Source organism: Prionailurus viverrinus, chromosome D4, assembly GCF_022837055.1.
Source record: "Prionailurus viverrinus isolate Anna chromosome D4, UM_Priviv_1.0, whole genome shotgun sequence".
In the NCBI taxonomy this organism is placed as follows: Eukaryota; Metazoa; Chordata; class Mammalia; order Carnivora; family Felidae; genus Prionailurus; species Prionailurus viverrinus.
In genome coordinates this window covers 24,656,689-24,669,660 of record NC_062573.1, presented here as the reverse complement: position 1 = coordinate 24,669,660, position 12,972 = coordinate 24,656,689, and the positions used below count along the sequence as shown (strand labels likewise).

Here is a 12,972-nt window from a genome sequence, read left to right as displayed (position 1 = left end):
ATATACTTAATATGATGTGAGGAGGAACCATCAAGTGTAGTAGAGCCCAAAGCCTACAAAGATTCTGTAATGGCTCTGGCTGGGAAGGGGTCACGAAAACATCCCAGAAGAAGTCACATTTAGTCCAATACCTAAAGACTAGTGAGACGCTACTCAAGTGTAGGAGTAGGCTCCAGGGAGGAGTGCTGCAGGAGGAAGGGACACCTTGGTGTGGGCCAAGAGCTGAGAAGGTCCCCCAAATTTGAAGAGCTGCAAGAGTTTTATTAAGGCTAGAGCTTAGAGGAGAAGACAGGGAGTAGTGATGGGACACTGGGGAGGCAGGCGGAGGCCAGATCGAGAGGTATCTTGCAGGCCCCAGGAAGCAGTTTATCTTAAGGGTTTGGTGGAAACCGGAGCACTCTGGTAAGGATATTTTAAATTTATGCCTTACCTGGTAATATGAAATGGCAGGGAAGTGTGATGAGATCCTGGTGCCAAGGAGAAGAGCCATGAGCTCAGGTTTCACCATTTACAATAAATACCTTCTCTCCCCAGACTATCCTTTTTTTCTTAAGTTTATTTATTTACTGAGAGAGAGAGAGTGTGTGTGTGTGCACGTGCGTGAGCAGGAGAGGGGCAGAGAGAGAAAGGGAAAGAAAGAGAATCCCAAGCAGACTACACACCAGCAGCACAGAGCCTGACTCAGGGCTCAAACTCACGAACCATGAGGTCATCATGACCTGAGCCAAAACTAAGAGTCAGACACTTAACCAACTGAGCCACCCAGGCATCCTTCTCCAGATGATCCTTCTTAGTAAAGAACAAGTGTCATGGTGATGGGGTCTTCTTCCGTGCCCACTCTCCCTACTACATAATAGCTATGAAAAATGTGAAAGGGGGGTGCCTGGGTGGCGCAGTCGGTTAAGCGTCCGACTTCAGCCAGGTCACGATCTCGCGGTCCGGGAGTTCGAGCCCCGCGTCAGGCTCTGGGCTGATGGCTCAGAGCCTGGAGCCTGTTTCCGATTCTGTGTCTCCCTCTCTCTCTGCCCCTCCCCCGTTCATGCTCTGTCTCTCTCTGTCCCAAAAATAAATAAACGTTGAAAAAAAATTTTTTTTAAAAATGGGAAAGGGACCAGGGACTATGCTACTGAAAAATTTCTGAGCATAGAAAGTATCTTTTAGAACTGCTGTATCATCACCCTTTATCATAACCAAGGAAACTTTGAAAAAGACCATCTCAACAGTTGGGTCTATCTTTCAAGTTTCCCCAAGCTGCACTAGGTTACGTGCTGGTTTCTTATAGCAGAGGTCTGAAGATAGTTTTTCCCTAGGATTACTGACCAGGATATATAAACACAATGACTTCATTTTCTGTCCCTGTGTCCACTCTTCTGTCCTGCTTTCCTCTTAAGTTCACTCCTGCTCATCACACCATGTGTTGGAAAAGTATGGTCACTCTAGCATAAGGGTATCTGATCATTTTGTTCCTGACCCATGATCAGTTGGTGGTATCCATATTTAAAGTGATTTTCCAGAATTTGACTTGCAAAATGCTAGCATCCATACTCTTGTTATAGTCTCTTTATGAACAACAGCTTATATTTGAAAAAAAAAAATGGGATGTAGGAAAGTAAAGTCCATCTAAAGCCAAGTTAGAGATTTTTCTCTCTGAGACACCAGTTAGCCTACATGAGGATGGCTTCACTGGCACAGAGTTTTCACAGTGTGGCCTGAGGACCACCTGCTTTGAAATGATTGGGGTGCCAATTAAAATTCAGATTCCTGGAGCACCTGGGTGGCTCAGTCAGTTGAGCATCTGACTGTTGATTTCTGCTCAGGTCTTTGATTTTGGATCAGGATCATGGGATAGAGCCCTGTGTCAGGCTCTGCCCTGAGCGTGGAGCCTGCTTAAGACTCTCATTCTCTCTCTCTCTGTTTCCTCTCTCTCTCTGTCCCTCCCCCATGCATGCACTCTCTCTCTCAAAAAATAAATCAATAAAATAAAAAAAAAATTCATATCCCTGAACCCAACCACTGATCTTAATCAGAATGGGGGAGGGAGGTGAGAGAGACGCATTTTTCTAAGTTTTTCAGGTCATTCTTATGTAAAGTTGGCTCATATACACCAACAGACCCAATTTAGGCAGATGCTGGCAGTGCACTGCCCATTTTCTCTTGATCCATCCCAAGGGCATTTGCAAATAGTCCTGAACAAGCATGCAGTTTCCCTGTTGTCTGTCATCTGGCAGTAGACGCATGCTAGGCCTGACAAGTTGAGTAGACTGTGATTGTTGGGGAGTTACTCCCAGTTACTCTTGACCAAGTTACTCTTGAAGGAGGAGTGATGGTGGATAAACAATCCTCAGTGGGACCATTTGGAAGGGAGTTTGGTATAGTCTTTGAGAGTTCTCCAGCAAGGTATAATGCCAGTTGCCCTGGAAATAACCTAACCATCAATGTATCTTTATTGGCTTTCCTCCCTTCCCTTGCTCCCTTGCCCTGTGCCCTCCCTCCACCCTACCCTTCCCTTCCTCACCCCCTCACCTGCTTCCTGGGATCATTTCTCAAATAATCTGCTTGGACTCACATCATTGTCTCAAGGTCCACTTTGGGGGGAATGCAAATTAAGGCAGAGAAATTTGTATGAAGTAGAAAAACTTTATTGCAACCGAATTAGAGGATAGGACTTGAAGAATGGAGGGCTAAAAAAATTTTTTTTAAGTTTATTTATTTTGAGAAGGGGGGGAGGGAGTGAGGGAGGGAGGGAGGGAGGGAGAGAGAGAGAGAGAGAGAGAGAGAGAGAATGAGAATGAATATCCCAAGCAGGCTCCTCACTGTCAGCACAGAGCCCAATGTGGGGCTTGAACTCACGAAATGTGAGATCATGACCTGAGCTGAAACCAAGAGTCACATGCTTAACCGACTAAGCCACCCTGGTGCCCCTAAAAATTTTTAAAAGAGATTTGATGTAGGAAATTTTATTAAATCTGTCCAATTAAAACTGAGCCAATTTAGACAATTTTTTTCTATTGTCTGCTGTCATTTCTGTGTGGGTGTTCATCCTTCTATAAAATCTAATGTGTTCAACATCCTTCTCAAAGTATGCTAATCACTTGATATTAAATCCTACAGCTTTTCCTTGAGAAAAAAATTCAGGTTTTCAGGAGATGAATATTAATTTTATATATGCAACATGGAATTTGGATGACTTAGGAATTAATTTTCCTTTGATAATAGACAAAAGAATGGTTAGCCAAAAAAGGGGAGGGGGGAATTTTAAACACATGTTTTCCCAGGGACGACATGTTATTTGACTAAGAATTTCAACTGTATATTACTAAAATCTAAGTTCCTCTCAGCTGACGGTTGTTCAAATGCATCTTTAGCATCTTCTAAGACAAAACACTTTGAAAATAAAATTTGGTGTCTTTCTTGTCAGCTCTAAAGGAAGACAGCATGATATTTTGGGGAAAAGTTTGGATTTAAGGGTTTGGCAAAACAGCTGTATCACCTTCAGCCAATTACTGAACATCTCCAGATTTCAATTTTCTCATTCATTAAAGGGTAATGATAATAATAATGCTTGCTTCACTAGGTTGTTTTGGGGATTAAATAGAGTTTTTCAAGGTGCCTGGCACATGGCAGGTGGATACTCCCTACCCATAGGCTCACACGACACCCCAGCTAGAAGCACACACTATGACAAAACCAGCTTTTATCAGCTCAGGAATGCCCTTGAGGTTTCTTTTCATATACTCTTGTTTAACTTGCTCTGTTCTGTCATTTCTGTCCAGTAACTGTCTTGGGCTGAAGGAGCATTATTTATAGAATTCTGTGTAGCCGATGTCCCTGACCAGCGAACATTTGGCCGACTTTGGCATGGCCACTAGCTCCAGTGAAAACTCAAATGACTGGCTTGTCAACCTAATGACATACACAAAATTCAACTGTTTAACTTGTTTGCTTTCCACAGAAATTAGTCTGTTTTGACAGAACCGAATGAAAAAACAGATCGTTTTGACATTCTTTAAACACAAGATGCATGGCGCCTGGGTGGTTCAGTCAGTTGAGTGTCTGGCTTCAGCTCAGATCACGATCTCATGGTTCATGGGTTCAAGCCCCACATCGGGCTCTGAACTGACAGCTTGGAGCCTGGAGACTGCTTTGGATTCTGTATCTCCTTCTCTCTCTCTCTCTCTCTCTCTCTCTCTCTCTCTCTGTCCCTCCCCTACTTGTACGTGCGTTTCTCTCTCTCTCTCTCTCTCTCTCTCTCTCTCTCTCTCTCTCTCTCATAAATGTTAAAAAAAAAACACACAAGATGGAAAATAGCCAATGAATCTTGTCCAACCAGTTTGGAGGTTTATGTGTCTACCCTTGCCACTAAAAAACAGGCTGGGTTGTATGGAATTTTTCCTTTTGGATTGGTCCTTCAAGCTTGCATGAATGAGCTGTGACGGGTTCTCCGACACAGATTTCCAAGTGAACTCAGGACCTCGGTACCTCAGGACCTTTATTTGATGTGTGTAATGTTACTACTTAGGCTGTTGACTCCTTCCCACTACAGAGAATTTTATGTTGAGTTCTTAATGGCAGTTCCACTTTTCATTGTGCGAATGTTTTATTACTGAACATATTTTTATTGTATATATTTCTAGTCCCCTCCCAAAGTACTGTCTTCTCTTATCTTCCCTATGGGGTTATATATGTAAAAGTCTTACTGCTCTCTGACCTAAACCTTTTGAGGGCTAGGATGATATCTTTTTTATCTTCATATTTCTTGGTACCTATTATGGCAAAATGATTTGTACAGAGTATATGCTGGTCCTCCTCATTTTGATTCCTCCAGAAACAGACTCTAAAACAAAGATTTGAGCACAAGTAGTTTGAAAGTACCTGTAGAGAGCAAGTAAATAGAAAAAGAATGAAGCTCATACAGGGTGCACTGAAATGCAGGTGCCATTGTGGAGACCCAGGGCTCAGTGCAGTTGGAAACTTCTGGAAGGTTGCCTGGAATATGCCTCAGGGTTCCCCATAAGGAGTGAGAAAGTCTCAGTATTCATCCTATGGTGAATATGTATTGTTGCTTATGGGAATGATGGTAGCAATGATAGCTCCATTGTTGTTTGACGTTTACTCCAAGGGGCATTGACTCCTGGGCACTTCAACCAGCTCTGCAAGCAGCCAGTGCATTCCCGCTCCTCAGGAAACCCTCAGTCAGAGAGTGACTTTATAAGAAAACCCAGGGGGCGCCTGGGTGGTTCAGTGGGTTAAGCATCCGACTTCGGCTCAGGTCATGATCTCCCAGTTTGTGAGTTCGAGTTTGTGAGTTCGAGCCCTGCGTCGGGCTCTGTGCTGACAGCTCAGAGCCTGGAGCCTACTTCAGATTCTATGTCTCCCCCTCTCTCTACCCCTCCCCTGCTCATGCCCTGTGTCTGTCTCTCAATAATAAATAAACGTTAAAAAAAATTGTAAGAAAACAGTGAGGGCTAAAGGACCATGAGCAGGACACTGACCACCGCTGCTATAATGCTCAACAAACCCTTATCGTACAGAATTGAAAGGAATTTCCCAAGAGTTCTAAGAAATGTCCTAAATGGCCCTAAAAACTGAAATCCTTGATTTTTTGTTCATGCCCTGCAGTTACAGATCTTCAACAGCATCAGCTTTGTCAGGACTGAATGATTTGGCGACAGTGTCATTTCTAAAACCAGTAGCAGGGAAATTTTTCTTCTAACTTAGTCACTCTACTGGTATGTCTTCCAGACACAAGCCATGTTACAGATGGAGCAAAAAAAGTACTTTTTATGCTTTTTAAACCAAGCAATATGGGATCACAGTAGAGACTTTGAGCAAAAAAGATTCCATGGTCCTTTGGAAACAGTACTGGGCCAGAAGTCAAGGAGTTTAGGTTTTCTTCTTTCCAATGTGCTTCTGTAGCTGTGTAGCCTTGCAGAAATCCCTCTAAACCTTCCAGGCCCCATTTTGCTGATCTGTAAAATGTACAGATTGAACACTAAGGTTTCTTCCCACTTTGAGCAGGATTCACCTCTGAAATAAAGTAATGGGACTTGTATTCGTTACAGGGATCAAGTAAGGGGTGACGGGAAAAAATACAGACTTACATGTAAGTGCAAATATACTTAGTTATTTCTGTAACATTTGTAGGTCTCTATTTATTCTATAGTTATTTTTACTCCAGAAATGAAAACACAAAATTTTATGGCATTCAGAATATATCCTTTACAAATGATTGTACTCCCCTGAAAGCACATGTTTTCTTCTCCCGCTTACAAATGAGAGTATATTTTCCGAGTAGGATCAGAACAGGGAAAGAAATTTGATAATTATATCTTGTTTTTCTTGTGACTGGCATGATTAAGTGGTCTATAGAGATGAATGTCAGCTGAAGATGTGTGAAAATAACCTAAGGTTGCTTCCCCATGTGATGCAAGTTTCTCTTAATTTCCCATTGGTCTTCATAAACTGAGCATGATTGTGCTAGTATAAAAAGACCCCCTATCTCTTAATATTAAAAAAAATCACACTTGCAGGTTTTTTTTCTGGTTTAGCCTGAATGTTGGTCTTATACCCTACTAAATGTAAGGTTTTATCATTTGTTCCCAAGAGTTAGGATGTTGTGTTAAGGGGTAGTAGCAACTAGCTCAAACCCATTGGGGATTTGTGGGCTCACCTGCCCCCACCCCTATCTTTAAGGACTTTACATCACACTACAAATAAGGAAAATCAGGTGCTTCAAGATAAGGATAAAAATCATATTGTGAAAGATATGTCAAAGAGAAGACAGATTCACATTCTAGGGTAGCACTACCCCTATTCATCCTGGCTCTGATCTTCCCACTTGGGTGGGAAATGCCTAGGCTTGGCTGATACTCAGCTGACGATAAAGACCGTTATTAGCTCTGGTTTTGAGTTCCAGCCAAGTTTATGGGCACTCAGCAGCTGCTGCCCCCAAGTATTGAGAAAGCAAAGCCACAGCCAGGCCCTTCTGCCAGTGCGTTGCCACTGTGTGAACCTGTTCATCTCCCTGGAGACCAACCCCACTCCGGACTGGGTCTTTAGGACCCTGGAAGCAGTGAGTGGGTTTCTGAGGCTCTCTGCCTTCTCTAAAGGGATCTACATGTTCTTATTGGGCTAATAGGAATATCTGAGATTCCAGTAGACCTTTGAGTCAAATTCAACTTTGGAACTTTTTAACAACTGGGGACATCTAGGGAGAGGAGCCTGTGCTCACCCCCAGTTCAGTCCAGTCTAGAATGAATCATGAAGTAGGTAATGTTCAGTTTTATTAGGTCTCTGAAAGAAGTTTAAGTTCTGTCTTTTAAATTTTTTTTTTCAACGTTTATTTATTTTTGGGACAGAGAGAGACAGAGCATGAATGGGGGAGGGGCAGAGAGAGAGGGAGACACAGAGTCGGAAACAGGCTCCAGGCTCTGAGCCATCAGCCCAGAGCCCGACGCGGGGCTCGAACTCACAGACCGCGAGATCGTGACCTGGCTGAAGTCGGACGCTTAACCGACTGCGCCACCCAGGCGCCCCTAAGTTCTGTCTTTTAGAGAGAAGGCCTGTGTGTCTGTGTGTGCGTGTGCGCGCGTGCGCGTGCCGGGGTGGGGAAAAGTGTGAACAGCTTTCTACAGTTTCTTATGGATTTTATTTTAATAATTACAGTGACAGATTTGTAACCTTTAAGGTACTTATGTTGTCCATAGTTTTATTACCCAATAGTATGTGTGTGTATGTATATATGTGTATGTGTATATGTATACACATATATTCGTATTCCCATAGTTTTATTATTGTTTTTTTTTTTTGGAAATTATTTTCCTTACCCTCAAGGTCTTTGTGCAAGGGCTCTAAAACTTCCCACTAGAAGGATTGGAAATGTAGATTCCTAGCTCCTCGAAGATTAGATGTGGAGAAAATAGTTAATTAGGAGTCTACACTTTAAACAGTTACCCCCTGTGATTCTAAATGCAGTTGGCAGGTGGATCTTATTTTGAGAAAAACTATTTTAGAGAAGCTCATCTGATAAATTTTTTTGAAAAACCTCTTCTAAAAAGAGGTCTTGTCGATGCCAGAAATTGAGTGTTTCTAAATAGAAGTAAATCATGGATAATTTTTTGTCATCTACAAGAAAATAGCCAATAGATATGTGATACACACTTGAAGGTCATTGTTATTTAGGGCATATATGCATTTAAGCATTTTGTTTTGTATTTTCACCTATTTTTTTATGTTTAAATTCATGTTGACAGTTCCCTTTGGACATGACAAATATAGCTACTTAAAAAGTCTAAAATATCATGGACTAGCCTTTGACCTTAGAAATGTTAGATATTTTACTTAACTAGCATTTATTAAATACATGTTTATTGACATTTTTCTTTGTACTGGGCCCTCTGCCTGCACTGAAGTGATACACATGTAAACTGTCCCATAAATGTTACCTGAGTGTCCTGAACTTCTGTGCTTGTGTGAAATACACAGGCTCAAACAAAAAGAAGTTTTGCTTAAACAAAGAGGTGTTGTTTGCTTAGTTTTACTCAGTTTAGGAATCATAAACTTTATTATCATTGTGAGCAAGACCTAGAGAAATGTTCAGAATCTCAACTGATGACTGGAAGTGGGTAAGATAGTCATGGGGGTAAGAGGAGTGTCCCCACAAATTATACCAACATGTTTCCCCAGGGATTCTGGAGAATGTGAGAATTAAGGTCACAGTGACTAAAGATGTACAGGAGCTGGGCTATTTCTCAAACGTGATAAGGTGGAAAAAGGTTTAACAACTACTGATTTATGATTATCTGGAGGCCTTTTTAACTTAGTCTTTTGTAATACAACAAAGACTATCTGTAAAGGTCTGAACCCATACTCTGGAAAGGAAGGTAGTGGACCAGACTTGGTTGTACATCAAACACACACACACACACACACACACACACACACACACACACATCCTGTGATTTCAAGGCCCACACCCTTGGCCTTCTGATTAACTTCCTACAAGTTCACTTTGAGTACAGTCCTTATCCAGTGATTCTTGAGGAAGGATATCTGAGGGTGTTTAGTCAAGTAGCTGCTGCTTTGACATATTAACCTGAGATTCCATTTGCTCCCTTCTGCAGCCTGAGCTTTCTCCCGGAGTCTGAACTCTCTGATCAGGTACCATTTTTGCTTAGTACTTTTGTGATGCAAGCAGGTTGCCCATGGTTCTCTTGCTCTATGGCAAAGGGCTGAAAGTGGGGACAGGAAAAAGATAGGTGTAAACTTGGACTCTTTGCCAGCAGATTATCTTCTTGGAAGGGATTGAATATGGGGGTGCCTGGGAGGCTCAACCAGTTAAGCATCTGACTCTTAATATCAGCTCATGTTGTGATCTCTACAACAGTTGTGACATCGAGCCCTGCATTGGGCTCCGTGCCGAGCATGGAGCCTGCTTGGTATTCTCTGTCTCCCTTTCTGTCTGCCCCACTCCCCCACAAATAAATAAAATAAAATAATAAAGGGATTGAATATGAACACTGATTCCACCTCCAGCTATGACACCCAGGTTTTCCTGCTAAACTGGTATATGTCTAACTGTATATGGGCTAATTATATTTCCCCTGTGACTACCACTAATACCTGGAGCTACCCTTTCCTCTAAGAACTCAGAGCTGCTCCAGGAACTCACTTGGGAAGAAGAGGGTCCTAGCATCACCAGGTCTATAGTAACTTAGGATTTGACATCCTCAGTAAAGGCATAAAGTGAACCACCATAGCAACCCCTCCATTGCCTACCCAGGACTTAGAGTGAATGTAGCCCCTCCCCATTCGAATCCCTCCAAAAGGGACATCACCTCTACCTAGGCCAGAAGTATGGACAGGCAACAAATGCATGGGTGCTAAGAGATTTTTCCTCTGTGATTATTTGCTTTATCTCAATTATTTGCAAAGTTATGCTTTTTATAATCTATAATTATCTTAATTTTTTGTTTGCTTTTTTTATTATGTCTCAATTGACTGTAACCTCCATGTATAACAAATACAAGGTAATAAATATTGGTTCAGTGAATGATTAAACTCTCAAGAAAAATATAAATATCCGACCCCCTTCCCTTCCTCTCACTTGTTCCTCTTACAAGGAATGAAGAAGAATGGAACAGAGAAGGAACTAGAAGCATTGGACCACACTGACCTGCAGAATTATTACAAGGGCTTCCCTCTGTGCTTTATCGGTACCTGAATTGGGAATTGAAGAGAGCTGTCTTCATACCCTCTAATTCTTTGATTCAGGTTTTTTCCAGTGATGTGGTTTCTGCCAGCTGTGTTGTGACAGTCTTCATACTCTGAACAGTTGGGTAGAGTGCTTTTCTTGGAACCCGCACTGCATTTTCAAAGTGTTTTTCCAGGGGCCTGAGATAGAATGATGGGAGGTGAGGGTAAATTTGGGGGGGGGGGGTAGAACCTTATGCCAGCTTCAGCCTATGTGACATGAGGCCACTACCACTCACCACCAATGGCAATTCATCACAAATGGACTGTATTTTAGCATATGAAGTAATCAAAGAATTCCTGAAGAAACCATGATGAATCTGGCTTATCCTTCAGGAATTAGAAGAAAAATTCTGAGCCTGTGAGTTTGAAAACGGAAGGAGTACTTCAAAGGGGGGGGGAGCCAAAATACATATCAAGAAGTAAGCAGTGAGAGAACTAGGAAAAGAGTGAGGACCAGGGAAGGACTTACTGAAGCCTAAGGAGAGGTCCCAGATTAGAAGGCTAATGGCCCTGTTCTACCTACAAACATATTTTGTTTGGGTCACACACTATTTTAACAGTCAAGAAACTTTACATGAAAATCCAAGTTCTGATACCTCTCGAAAAATTGGAAGATCTGTGTCGCAGACTATGAGTCTGGAGTTCTCTCTTGTCCAGCAAGAGAGAGGATACAGAATTGAACAGGAGAGAGGCTAATGTCCAGGAGGAGACAAGAGCCCAGAACAGGGGTTTCATCTCAGTATTTATTGAGGTGAATGTGAAGAAAACAAGATCTTACATATGTGAACATGGAGAAAACAATCAGACAGTAATCATTAACTCGTGTGTGTAAGAAGCAAAGTGTCTCGGGAGCAAGCGGAGTTTGTGATCAACATACATTGGTGCCATATGGAAAGTAATTTCCTGCAGGTGATATAACAAGTTACTCGTGATTCCATTACGATATATGGCTAGCTAACCTCGGGTGTTTTCGCCCCGTGGTGGCGGTTTTCCACCCTAAGCTTTTTTCTAACCCATTTATGTAAGTAGAACCTATTTCCCCACAGATTTGGTGATACTGGGATCACATCCCATAATGCATCAATCTCCTGGAGCTGGGAGACAGCTTCCCCTTTAAATAGAGCGTGGAGTTTTTGGTTACCAAGCTCTGTTGACTACTTATTACCTTATGTTCTTCCAATTTCACTCACTTACATTGGTCCCTGCAAGCTGCAAGATTCCAACTCTGGTCTGTGGAATCAATTTAGGATTTTTAAAGGGCCCACAGGATGGAAATGAACAGGCAGTCATTGTCTGCCTGACTCCACCAAAGAGAACCAGGGACTCAGAGAAGGTGTGGCCGGCACTCAGGCTTCCTTAAGAGACACATGTGTGGAGAATGCCCCTTGAGCCTGAGCATCTGGCAGTGGTTGAACATTTCTTGGTAGTGGTAGTACTGGGCTTTCTACCCCCTTTGTGATGGTTTTCTCTGTCAGCACGCCTTTCTGCTTTGCATTTTAGTCAATCTGTGCTGCTCTCTCTGTAAACATTAGTACCTCTTTTGGACATTACAGCTATTCTTTCATCTTTATACCTCAACTTCATTTGTTCCAAGTGGCTAAGTATCTCTCTACTGGAAAATTTGCTTAGTCTCAGTAAATGCGTGTCTGTTATTAGTTCAGATTAGTTTTGCCAAATCACTGGATATAAAATCCTCGGGGTAGAATAAATTAATACATTTGTAAAGGTAATTCCATTAAGTATTTTTCCACCACAGTCAGAAAAAGGATATAGAACATTTCTAATGACTCCTTTGGAGTGGTTTTCTAAAAGACCCCCACAAATTCTAATTAGTTGTAAACTGTAATTTGGCTTTCACATTCACAATGATGGATCTCTCTGACCACTACCACTCCCTTTAGCAGCTTCCGCTTTGGCGAAGTTAAAAATAAATAAATAAATAAATAAATAAATAAATAAATAAATAAGGAACATCCAAGTTGGGCATGCCATTATGCCATTTAGTCTCTTTTTGCCTTGTTTTTCTCATTTATTGAGCATACCTGTGAGAACCTTGGACCAGGGAAGAGGCTGCCCTTAGTTTAGAAAGTAATAACTAGGCTTATGGTTCTCAAAGGTAAGTCTCCAGCCTCTAGCGTCAGCATCACGTTGGAACCTATTAGAAATGCAAATTTACAACTCCCACTCCAGATATAATGAGTCAGAAAATCTAGGGGGTGGGCCTTGTGATCAGTGTTTAGCAAGCCCTCAGGTGATTCTGGTACATAAAAGTTTGAGAGCCCATATTCTGCATTTCATTTACAACAACTATATTGTGAGTTTCTTTACAAAGCTTCCTCTGAAGCTAAACAAATAAGCTAAGGCATGAGGTTCAAAGAGTCAGACTTTTTTCCTCTGTGAGTTTTTCTTGTCTGGTAGATATGTGTGCTTTGTGGGTGTCTCAGCAGAGTATGTGATAGACAAGACGAATTTTTTTTTTTTATTTTTTTTTTTTTTAAATTTTTTTTTTCAACGTTTATTTATTTTTGGGACAGAGAGAGACAGAGCATGAACGGGGGAGGGGCAGAGAGAGAGGGAGACACAGAATCAGAAACAGGCTCCAGGCTCTGAGCCATCAGCCCAGAGCCTGACGCGGGGCTCGAACTCACGGACCATGAGATCGTGACCTGGCTGAAGTCGGACGCTTAACCGACTGCGCCACCCAGGCGCCCCTGACAA

General features: G+C 42.1%; 1 protein-coding gene across 4 annotated transcripts in view; it reads left to right on the top strand.

Moving 5' to 3' along the window:
* The window catches only part of PLPPR1 (phospholipid phosphatase related 1), a 327,145-nt gene that overhangs the window by 207,936 nt on the left and 106,237 nt on the right, over window positions 1-12,972 (top strand). The window lies entirely within an intron of this gene.